Below are 13,440 nucleotides of genomic sequence, written 5' to 3'. Positions count from 1 at the left end.
AAATTTAATAGTTTGATTAGTATAGTCTTTATAGTTGTGAGAGAGGATTCAAAAATTGAACATTCAATACTATAATTATGTAAATTTGTTTATTAGATTGAAAAATGCAACAAACTGTACAATCTCATTGGTTATTGTGTCACCGGTGTTAAATCAATAAATGGAAAAGCATGCATTATTGGCCATGTATATCCAAAACTATGGCTATCTCGTTTCTTTGTAGATATGTGGATGTTATTTCCAAGGGAAGAGGAACACATTGAATGGTTTACAAAAGCAGGGTTTGTAAATGTGAAACTAAAAGGAGTTGGGGCAATGTGGAATAGGGGTACACATAAATTTGGCTTGATCATACACCAATAAATGGTGTTTCTCCATTATTGGTATACTTTAATCTAATATAAAGAGAATAAATGGTTTTCTTCATTTACAAACAAAAAATTTATAAGTGACACCATATTTATTGACAAGTACAAGTATGGCATCAATTGTTCACACTTCTCCCCCATCAATATACTTCACATTGACATCAATATCTCATGAACAATATTCCATAGATTCTCTTCCTCATATACATCTCCACATACTATTAGAAGATGCAATCTCTCCCCCATCGCACACTCTCCCTCATTCATAGGAGATGTATTTATGCAATCTCTCCCCCATTGAAATCAGTGAAAATGCATCATTATGTCAACCATCTGATCAAAGTCTTCAACTAGCTCAAGTGTCCAAAGACATTGTTTCATACGAGCTACCAAGAGTCCTTAATGACTTTGCTCAACCACTATTACCCCCCAACCATACAGAAAGCATCAACATTTAGTCCAAATAAACAATAGTGTTATGTACCACTAGACTGATGAACTTTATGCATCATCTATTCAAAATTAGGAATGAGCATAGCCCCAAGCATACCTTGCAAATACTCAAATGTATCCTTAGGCGAAGGATTCACAAAAGTATCGACAATCTTCTCTTTTGTATTCCCATACTCTTATCTAATTTCTTTCTCTACAACTTTGTCTCTCAAAACATGATACTTAATCGATATATGCTTAGCCTTACACTACAATGTTTGGGGTCAAATTATGACAGTAGTGTGATTTGTTTTTTATTTTTATGTTTTTTCTACAAGTGTCCCCAATGTTGCCATTATACCAATGTTGGCATTGTAATTGAGACAATTGCATGATTATAACAAACAAAAATAACATTAATCATTCCCCATTTGATCGATTGTGGAGAGTTTTGTGTGAAAGAATGTGGAGAGCTCCAAGTGAGGGTGGAGATCAATTGTGAAATAGTGTGGAGATCAATTGCAAAAGAGTGTGGATCTACGATTTCATTTCCTAGCCATGCCCTTTCTCTACATTTTGTTGTCATGTTGTGCCCTTTCTCTATGATTTTGTTGTCGTATTGTGCCCTTGTGATCTATGTGCCCTTGCTCTACATTCTCCCTACTAAAAAAGATTGAGGAGTGGAAGAGGAGTAATTTTTATGTTCCCCATTTCTTCTATTTCTATGACTACAAATGCAAATGATCTAGTAGATGAAACAAAATACTTCCAAATCATCAATAAACCTAGTCTCTGTGGATGATATCTTGTTGGCATGGATTTTGATATCTTGTTTCTAAACTCTTTAAACTCTTACAACCATCTAACTGAAGATATTCAAGGTGTACCATCTTCTTAAAAGATTGAGGCAACATTTGTGATCTTGTACACTTACTCAAATCTAAATGTTGCAAGCTGATCAGGCCCCTAAAATGGTTTGGTAGACTTGATAGATCATTGCATCCTCGTAGGTTCAAATGTTCTAGTGAGTGAAGTTGGCAAAACTCATCTGGCAGGCTCAATAAACTTGATAGTGTTGAATCATGGAAATCACCCAGAAAGTCCCCATAAATCAACTTGTTCAAATAATCCAGAGGAATATCTTTGAGTAAGTATTTTGATTGGCTCAATAGGCTCTTCACACCCCAATCATGCTCATCCTGCCTTAAAGATATTCTTTTTAAATGCTTGAGACGATTGATTGATCTAAGAAGACTTTAGAGTTTGGGGGTATCTTCAATTTGCAATTCTCTTAGTTGCAAAGCAGTCTGTGGACAAGCGAGTTTTCTTTTATATGAATGGTTAATGCTCAAAGCATTTTAAAATAATAGAAGCATTCATTCTAATTTATAAATAGCAATGCATGTTACTTACCTATGCCTCCTTCCACAATGTTTCCAAGTTTTATGAATACTTAATATTTAGATTTATAATGTATTCCAGTGAGAGCCAAAATGGAATAGATGTGTACTCAAACATATGCCACTCAAGGAACAAAAGGCCTCTTGATAACTCTACCCATTCTTTGGTAGTTTAACCCTAGAGAGGTTTGAATCCAACCCTACAATCTCTTATTTCTAATATGCCTCGAAATGGCATTCCTTCTGAGTGGACTAAAGAAACAACCATTTAATTATGATAAAATAAGAAGAATTACAGAGAAAAAAGGTTTTTGTGCAGTGATTAATGATAGGAAAGATTCAATCTCACCTCATACTAGGATCATGATGGTGAGTGTTTCTTTGCAATTTCTCTTCCCAAGTCCCTTAGATGATTGTGCATCCATATACACTCTCCCTAGCCTAGCTCAACAAGGCACTTGTTGTGAAGCATTTCCCAACTGCATTGACTACTCCACTCAAATCCATCCCACACAACAATTTTTGTACTTCTTCTTTCACCAATAAAGAAGCATGTAATGTCCAAGAATATTTCTAGCTCATCTTGATTGAGGGCATCATAACAAGTAAGAAAGTGTATATCTACAATAACAAAGTGTTTGCATTTACATCATCTCTAATAGCTATAATAAAAAAAGGTGTGACCAATTGTATTTTCTTGTATATCAATTTACTAAGCTTCATCAAACACCACCTATTTGAATCATATAAAATAAAATACCTTAATGGAGAAAAAGACAATTATCTGTCAAAAATGTTATTACTTGAGCTAGCATATGATCTACTTCATCAAAGACAAGTGAACTGATGTATCTCACACTCAAAATTTATGGCATTGTGTACTTTTTAAGTGTACCAGGTGTACAAATTATATCATGCTCACTAAAAAGTTCTTTCCTTTTGACATAATTTGTAGCATCAGTAGATACAACACATGTTGAATTGTGGATGTATGCTTACCCATTTTTAAAAGGACTTCTTGATTCTATATAAAATTTGTTTGAAATGAGGATAATATTTCAAATTACTACAAAAGAAAATCTAGATAGGAAAAATAACAACCTGCATTACCAACTCTCTTGTTGGCATGCACAAAGTTCCTATGGTGCATTAATATCTAGCTTAACTTTTCTCAACATACCGAGAACAAAACAAGTAGTCTTTCCAGACCCATTGTGAGCCTCAACAATTAAATTTTGATGAGGTGATCTAATAATCATTGGAAGAGTTATTGCTTGGATTTTTCTTGGCTTCTCAAATCCCATCTTTGAATAGAGACCCCTAAGTAGTTTAGATGAAAGGTTCAAGTCCTCAAATATTTTTAATGAGGTATAAAGAGTGTCCCCAACAATAACTTGCATTAACATTTCATCTAGCAAAAAATATTTATACTTTTAGATAAAAGTTGTCAAGATGCATGCATTGGAAAGCACTCAATGAGCATCTTCTCAATGAAAAGAAGATAGCCTCTGATATTTTGATAAAGGAAGCTTAATAGATCATAGTATGTATTAATATTTATCAGTGATATGAAGGCTTTATATGTAACTCATCAAATATGAAAGTCTTCCCATCTAGTCTATCACATGTTCTTCATTATTTTGATAAAACTTTGGAATGGATCAAAAATTTAATAATTTGAATTTTGAAAGCAGGCTTGAACCTTGGCTAAGATGTATTCACTTGTAAAGATAGAAGGAAAAATAACATCTTCACAGTGACTTGTCATGACTGAGAGTCTAGTCATATAAGAATTTGATTAATAAAAGCCTTGATTTCAAATTGATTACAATTTTTATTTTCTCCTAATCATGGAGTAGCCAATCAAAATAATAATATCAAGAGAATGAGCTGGTCACCCCACCACTATCTAGACTACAATCAATTGAATGCAATTTAAACCTTTAAAGACAATACTTAGCAATTGGCAAAGAAACCACTAGTTTTTCTTGAGCTAGGTTTGGTAATGTATACTCATAATTCCACAAAAGATAGAGAAATCAATATAGTCTTGATGATGTTGTTGAGTTAAAAGATTCTTATCTTAGAATGGAAACTCATTCAATAATCCTTTGGTCCTTGCTTACAAATAAGAGACTCCAAAAATTGCTACCAGAAAAGAAAATTGATTACTTGATATTGTAATTTTGAGTTGGGAAAAATGAACCATTTTTTTAATGATATATTTACACTATTCAAATAAATTCTTTCCCTTACTATATTTTAATGTTTTATGTTGTACTTGGTATTTGGTTTAAGATATTTCCCTTATTGTATGGTTAAAATTGAATAAAGATTGGCGAGTTTGAATCCTTTTTAGTGGGACTTTATAGTAGCTATATACCCCTATTAGTTTTTGTTAGGCATATAAATATCATCAAAGGCTTATGATCCATATTATTTAACTGTGAGGAATGAGCTTGACTGCTATAAAAAATTAGTTTGCAATTTAATTCTTATTCATTTGTAGGCCTGGCACATTATCATTAGAATGTGTTTGCAATTCATGTTAGCATAATTACTACTATCACAAATCAATGGAGACATACACATACAAAGTCTTAAAAAAAATTTGAAACATTCATGAGGAACTCTATTGTGTGTGTGTGTGTGTGTGTGTGTGTGTGTGTGTGTGTGTGTGTGTGTGAGAGAGAGAGAGAGAGAGAGAGAGAGAGAGAGAGAGAGAGGTAGGTTTCCATGAATGTAGTAGCAAATTTACTATGATATGAATGAATCAAAGTCGCCCTAAACAAAAGATTGAGGAGTGGAAGAGGAGTGTTCCATATGTTGGGATCTTCTCTCCTTGAAGAAGTCCAACCAAGTAGTTAATTCAACTAAGGTAGAGGAAGAAATTGGTTGGCGCGCACGTGCACGCACACACAAACACAAACACACAATTTATTGAAAGTTCAAGTAAAACATTAATTTTGTTGAACAATTGTAAACTCTTAGAAAGTGCACTATTGTTTTCTATTAGCATTGATAGGCTTCCCTTTAACAAAATCAAAATGCAATGGTATAAATGAAACACAAATTATGACATTTCCTTCATTACACCCATATCTTCTCTTTATGTCCCTGAGCTAGACAATAATGTCTATTGGTTCTCATCAACAACTAAGATAATTAGTTCTTTGCCACTATCAAAACTTATCAATGGGAGAAAGATAGTCCAAATAAGTAATCAATATGAAATGAGAGTTGTGTTGATGTAGTAGATAGAGATATAAATGGAGTATATTTATAGGGGTGAGATGGGTCAATCATTGGGTGATAAATGTGATGAATAGGGATGAAATGCAACGGTGAGATGTTGAAAAGGAATAATGGTGAATTTGAGCAAGGTGAGGTGAAATGCATTTTCCCAAAATTTTTTTGAGTTTTTCAACCATTTATGAGTTTAATCAAACACCATATTTAAGTCTACCACTTATGAGTTGTGAGTAGGTTCTAAAAGACTAACTTTTTCAATAATTCTACCATCTTCAAAATCATATGTGTAGATATAAACATTAAGTACAACATGCCCATCATTTGTGCAAATATACATATTAATTCCACCAATTTTTTCTTTCAAAACCATATGTGCAGATATAGACATTAAGTATAATGTGTCCAATTTTTTTTGCAGATATACACATTAAGTAAACCAATTTTTTCTTTCAAAACCATATGTGGGTAAGTGCACCAAGTTGTGGTGCCAAAAAGATGACACCTTTTTTTTTCATTCTAGTTTTGCAAAGTGCTCATGCACTATAGTACGTACGCACTATAGTGTGCACGCACTATGGCTTGGTTGTGCCAAGCCATAGTGTGCACGTGCTATAGTGTGTACGCATTAAAGTGCGTGCACACCTTTCAAAAATAAATAAATTTACAAAGTGTGTACGCACTATTTAAAGCTTTACATTCTACCAAGCCTAATGTTTGGCTTCGCCTTGGGGATCCAACCCAAAGCTTTGGAGTCTATAAATTGGTCTGAGACGTGTTTTACTGCAAACATACAAAAAATGATTGATTTTTCTTGTGTGCTTTGCTTCCAATTTCCTCGTGGTTGAGCATCAATAAAATCAGGTTACATGACATTGTAGGTCTCTGTGTTAGCTACACAACCATATAATTTATTTTTTTATTTGAACTATTTCAAACCTTTCATCTATAATTTTTTTTGAATGTATGTCCATTTTTTGTCAAAAACCAACATGTACTAAATGGGCTGTAGATTTTAGCTCGTTCATCAAATTTTTCCACAACTTAGTTTTTTAGAAACTAGACTCCATTCTACACACTTTGAAAAAAAAGAAGTTTTGATTTTAGATTAGTTTTTAATCATTCCTAGGGGGAGCACACAGATATTTCATGTTTTTGGGATTTGTTTGATTAAAAAATTCATTAAAAAAAATACACATTATAAAATTACCCAAAAAATCTGGGATAAACTACATAGTGTTAGGTAACTTTTGACTAAAGTGATTAAAGGTTTTTTTTAAAAAGTTAAAATTTTAGTGGGGCCACACTTTGTACTATGTTATGTTTTTTTGGAATAAACAATACCACTTTCTGTGGCCCCATTTTTTTTGAGGACCTAAAACTAAACCATTTTGAAAAAAAATTAGTAGTTTAGAAAGTAGATTCAAAGGAATATGACTTTTGTTTTTGTCATATCTTAAAATTTTGAGTGTAACTATCTTCAAATTCTTGTTGAAGTCCAAAAATTGCTGATTTCAAGAAAAAGGTGTCCACTTATACCCCCCTTTTGGCACCACAACTTGGTGCACTTACCCATGTGCAAATATAAACATTAAGAACAAAATGTCCAATTTGTTTTCAAAGGTTTTCTCTCTAATGTCAATGTGTATGTTGAAATAATTATCAATGATAGATCTAGAAAGTACAACCAATTCAATAAGGGTACAAGAATAAGTTATTTTTGTAAAGAAGTATCATGTTAAATAATACAAGGGAATTTGATCAAAATAGGGAGACAGTCGCTAGATTTTTGTCTAACTTTCAAAGAGAAGGCAATGAAAAAATGCTATTTTCCTTGTAAGGGTTATAATGGCTTCAATTAGTTATACAATAATTTATACACACTTGACATTTTTGTAGGTGAAACACCACAAGGGTATACATGTTTGAACTCGTGATGAAATAATTTATAGATTTTTAACATTATTGTAGGTGAAACACCACAAGGCTATGTTATGCAATGGTTATAAATTTACCATCAAAAATTTTGATCACAGGAAGAGAACTTGTGATTCTGAGATAAGTGCAGTCTTCAAGGTGACTAGTATTTCATGTTAAAATGACTTACATCCTTGATAATCTCAAAATTGATACTATGAAATTTTGGTTGATATACTTGACTATGACTTTAATTCCTTCAAATTAGTTCTCTTCATTGTCAAAAGGTACATATACAAATCAATTGAAATGATCTCGATACAACTATTATTGAGCATGAGAATGGATTTCCAATTATTAATACAAGGTTGTTTGAGCTAGTTGGGGATGATCCCTATGTTCTTCCAAGCTAATGTGAGTAGGTGTTTTACTCAAAGGTTCCACAAAAATTGGGTTGGTCATTTGTTGTTAGATATGATCCAAGAGGAAGCTCAATAAAGTATAATGCAATGGAAGGAGAAGATACCAAGGAAGAGGAAGAAGTGGATCATGATCAAGAGTTAGTCGATGATGTTCCTAATGCAAATGATGTTGCTACTTATTAAAATGATGATGCTTCTACTAATGATGATGATGATGATGATTATGATGATGATGATGATGGTGATAACTATGAAGATGAAGACCACAATAGTGGTGGTGACAATGTCAATGATGATGATGATCTTGATGATGAGATGGATGAAGAATAATATCAATGATGGGAGGATTTGATTAGCTAATATTGAAGGGGGTTTGGTTATCAATGACAAGAATGAAATATATAATTATTTACTCGATGCGTATGCTATTCAATATTGAGTTCTTTATAGATCAATGATTAATTTGATTATCTTGTCATGTACCTTTTAATGTTTATAATTTATATGTGATTCTAATATTCGACAATTAATTTTGAGTATATGTATCATGATGTTTTTTAGCTAACATAAGACAGTTGATTGACATATGTAGAAACCCAAATCCCTTTCATGAGCATCCCACATAGTCTCATGGATCATCAAGTATAAGTCAATACACCACATAGAGATTAATATCTTTTACCATTTGTAAAATATCTCTCTCATTGGCACAAGTATCTCTCTTATTTCATGGAGTGCAAGTATCGGTGAATAGGTATTTTTTAGATTTGTCTTCCTCAAGTGAGGAAAATGTAGGAATGGAAGAAGAAAGTGAGACATTTAGTATGTCTAAATCAACGAGATCGCCTCGAGGCCAAAATATCATAAAGAAATTCAATAATCACATAAAAAATTTCCTTTCTCAAGAGGGGTCATGTTCTTATGATGATGAGAGTAAAGGGGACTCTAATGTGCCCTTTAGGTACAAACAACTTTAGAAATAGTGGATCTCCAATGAATTTTCTCCAATAAATATTGGTTTTTGTGTTGGAGAGAGGATATATTGCATAGCACCAACCTCATTACATGGTTTGGGCCTATTTTCCATGGATGGCATAAAGGTCTCTTACAACAAGGTTGTTGAATTGATGGAGTATGTTAGACCTTGCTATGATTATAATAGTTGGATGCAGATTGTTTGATATAAAAAAAAGTATGTATAGGTATGCACTCGCAACAAATTATATACAACAAAAAGTTTGTGAAAAAAGTAGAACATCGACTATATACATTGATAGAAGGTCAAAAGCATTAAGGAATATTATAGGTTTTATAAATAGTACATGACCTACATCAACTAAGAAGCGACCCAATTGCATATTTGAGGTGTGAGAGAGAAATCGTGTATTTGTACATGTGTGATAAAATCAATACATCGAAGCAAAGAGCTTCTTATTGATTACAATTTGAATTGCATAGATACAAACAAAGCCACTATCATGGGTGAGGTGGTATTTACTATGCACACTTAAAATCAACTCCAATCAATGAATCCAACACACCATTAAATTTTATTCTTTTTTTACTAACTTAGAATAATAACAGATGTGTTTTAACATGTCTCAATGATTTTTTTTGAAATACAGATCTATAGTATGAATCAACAACTAGATGATACACATGATGTTGATTTTTCTCATGGGACTTCTTCTTTCCAATAGGTAAAACTCATTGTTATTGTACAAATTAGATACAAGAAATATGTTAATGCATTTTTTTATTATGTTTTATTCTCCACTTCTCTTTTGGATTGATAAATTAAATATAGAGCTAATAATATTGTTCTTGCAAATGAGTGCTAATCAGGAAAAGGGAAAGGAATAAGTAGTCCATGAGGAGCTGTGGGATGAGTATTGTTAATTTTGCATCAGCCACTAATCCTATGGATGCATTACAAAAGGTACTTCATGCAATATCAAGAGCATAACTAATGCAAGAGCATCCAATGGTGTAAGGGCACTCCTGTATCACCCAAAAAATATGCTTAATGTGAGTTTCTATTTAATGTGTTTTCATTTCTGGATACCCATTTGGGTCAAATAAAGATTGCAACTCTCATAGTTCCACTATTGATTTTTTGGGTTAGAATTTTTTAGCACCTTGGGATACGTGCCAATGTAGAAAATAGGTTATTTTGTAATTGATCCATATTTATAATGCATTAGAGGGTTTAAGTTGGAGGGGTGATTATACTTGTAATTTAAAGCACCCCAAAAAAAGAATAAGGTCAAAAGGCTTTACAGTTTAAGAGTTATTGCAATTTTAAGTTGCTTGGAGACCTCCTACGAGCACCTCAAAGTCTAATTTGGGGCATTAAATGGCCTCATATGGGCCCAAAAAATTGGGGACAAGCAAAGCTGGCCCATATGGCTATAAAGCGCTTTGAGTGATTTTTGGAAATGTAAATAGTTTGTCAATTAGAGTCCCAGATCAAAAGTTATACCTCTTGGAAGTTGGACTACCATTTATGGATTCTTCTAATTTTAGACTGACTTCTAACATATTTTCTAGAACCTTCTATTTTGGCAGTGGATTCCAAATGGCATATTCTAAAATTTATTCCTAACCCTAAACCTAATTTGGTTACTTAAGGCCATTTCTGGCATGGTAAAGGTAGTTTTTGGTGGAGTTCGCAAGAAGGTATTGGAGAAGGGTTTTTCTCTAGGATCAAACAACATTGTAAGCCCATAGGGCACATCTTTGGGTCTATTTTCATTGTACTAAATGTAATAGTAGATCACTTCTAATAATATATTCCCTTTTCCTTTGTGTTCATTTTGTCTTGGGTTGTGTCCTCATCAAGTGGTATCAGAGCTAGATTTCCTAAGTGTGTAGATAGAGCGTCCACTATGAGGCAGTTTGCACAAGGACTATGTGGTTGTGGGTTTTGATACAATAAGATGCCTCCATGAAGGGAACATGGTGGAAGGGCCAAAATTGTTACTCCTAAGGTTAGAGCCCTCCAAAGACAGGTCCAGGCATTGTAGGAGGAGATCCATAGAGGGATGAATGTTGCTACAAGCAACGAAAGTGAGAAAGAAAATGAAGAAGGAAATATTAGGTAGGAAAGGGAAGGAGATAGAGAAGACCTAAACTAGGTAGAGGAGAAGCTTTTTAAGGCCATTTCCAAGCTTGAAAAAAGACCTAAAATTGGTGTCGGCATGTTTTTTGGAAATCTAAACCTGAATGACTTGATCGACTGGATCAATGAGCTAGAGGAATATTTTGAGTATGAGGATATCAGGGACCTTGATAGGGTTAGGTTTGCAAAGGCCAAAAATGAAAGGCCATGCCAAAATTTGGTGGTAGGAGATTCAGTTAGAAAGAAATAGGAGAAGAAAGGAGAAAAACACAAGATGGGATCACATGGTGGACAAACTAAAGAAGTAGTTCATTCCTATTGATTACAAGCTTGATTTGTAAAAGAAGATGCAAGGTTTAAAGAAAGTAGGAAAATCTATCTAGGAATACACAGAGGATGGGACATGCGGAAGCAAACAAGGAGAAGGTTGCCCATTACCTTAATGGGTTAAGACCTAGCATTTAGGAGGAGTTAAGTATGGTTAGAATGACTAGCACTAAAGAGGCATACCAGTTTGCCTTGTGAGTTGAGGAGAAGTTAAAAAAAAAGTTTGATGGAAGGCCAAGAGGGTGCAGTCAAGGAGGAAGGGGTAGTTATAGGTCATTTAGAGGCCTAAATGAGAACAAGAAGAAAAATTTAGATGTGGGTACCATTTGAAACCAGAAGAACGATGGTTTCAACCGCTCCCATGATCAAAACTTTGGAAATTAGAGAGGAACGGGTAGAGGACATGGACAAGGTTCAGGAAGATGAGGCTTTTGTGGTACCTATTTTCATTGCAATGAAGAAGTTCATCATGCCTTCTAATGCCCTCAATGCCAAGGAAGGATGGATAGGAGAGCTAATGGTCAAGCAAGGGTTGCTTATGTGGATGATGATGCACAGTCATTGCATTCAGAGGATGCAAAAAGAGGAGAGGTTCTAGTTAATGAAAGGATCTTATTGAATGCTGAGACTGAACCTAGAAAAAGGAGGAGTTTGTTTCATACTAGGTGCAAGTGTGAGGGTAAATATTGTGATGTGATTGTTGATGGTGGAAGCACTAACAACTTGGTGTCAGAGGAGATGGTCTCAAAACTAAAGCTTAAGAGGGAGAAACACCCCCAACCCAATCAGATTACTTGGTTGTAGGATGATCATAAGGTCATGGTTGGTGAGCAATGTTTGGTAAAGTTCAAGATTGGGAGTTACCATGATGAGGCTCTCTATGATATCATTCCAATGGATGTCCACCATTTATTGTTAGGAAGGCCATGGCAGTTTGATAGGCATGCTATACATGATGGTTATGAAAATACATACTCTCTGACAAAGGATGGAGTTTGCCACAAATTGAAGCTCTTGATAAAGGAGGGTGAAAAGGTATGCAGTTGTGCTAGGATATATCTTGTTGATAGAAGAAATTTTTTGGATGGCATGAAACATTAGCATATGTATTATGCTTTAATTCCTAAAAAAGATAAGGAAGGTAGTAGTGAAATTCCACTTGAAGTTTCAAGTCTATTAAGTGAGCATGGAGATGTCATCTCTGATAATGTTCCAAAAGGGTTGCTGCTAGTATGAAAAATCAATCATCAAATAGATTTAGTCCCTAGAGCTAGTTTTCCTAACAAGGCTACTCATAGGAGGACTCCTACTGAGATTGAGGAGCTAAATAGACAAGTTTAGGAGCTATTGAGGAAAGGTTTGATTTGAGAGAGGTTGAGTCCATGTGTAGTACCTATAGTTCTAGCACCAAAGAAGGATGGAGAATGGAGAATGTGTACAGACTCTCGGGCTATAAATAGAATAACCATCAAGTATTGGTTTCCTTTGCCAGGAATGGGTGATATTATAGACTATTTGAGTGGATCTCAATACTTCACAAAGATAGATCTCAAGAGTGGCTATTACCAGATATAGATACGAGAGGGAGATGAATGGAAGACTTCATTCAAGACCAAGGAGGGTTTATATGAGTGGTTAGTAATGCCCTTTGGACTGACCAATGTGCCAAGCACCTTCATGCGACTTCTGAATGAGGTACTAAATAATTTTTTTAGAAATTTTGTTATTATCTATCTAGGTGATATTTTGATTTTCAGTAAGTCTTTGGATGAACATTTATTGCACATTCGTAGTGTCCTTGAAAGGTTGAGGGAAGAGAAATTATTGATTAATTTGAAGAAGTGTAGCTTTGTCAAAAGGGATTTACTCTATTTGGGATTTGTTGTATCAGCTAAGGGTCTCAAAATGGACCTAGAGAAGGTGAACGTCATCTTGGAATGGCCTACTCCAAGGTCTACCACTAAGGTGAAGTCATTCCATGGTCTAGCTAGTTTTTACAAGAAGTTCATTAGGAATTTTATTAGTATATGTGCACCCATAACTAAAACAATGAGGGGGGATAGAAAAGAGTTCAAGTGGACTACAGGAGCTACAAGGAGTTTTGAATTGCTGAAGAACAAGGTGACAGAGAAACCTATGTTGGCACTTCCTGATTTCAACAAAGTGTTCCAGGTGGATTGCAGTACTAGTGGTAGTGCTATTGG

This window comes from Cupressus sempervirens, chromosome 7 (assembly GCF_028749045.1).
Source record: "Cupressus sempervirens isolate cs-2001-9-10 chromosome 7, ASM2874904v1, whole genome shotgun sequence".
Taxonomy (NCBI): Eukaryota; Viridiplantae; Streptophyta; class Pinopsida; order Cupressales; family Cupressaceae; genus Cupressus; species Cupressus sempervirens.
The sequence above is the reverse complement of the archived record's forward strand: the minus strand, read 5'-3'. Positions refer to the sequence as shown.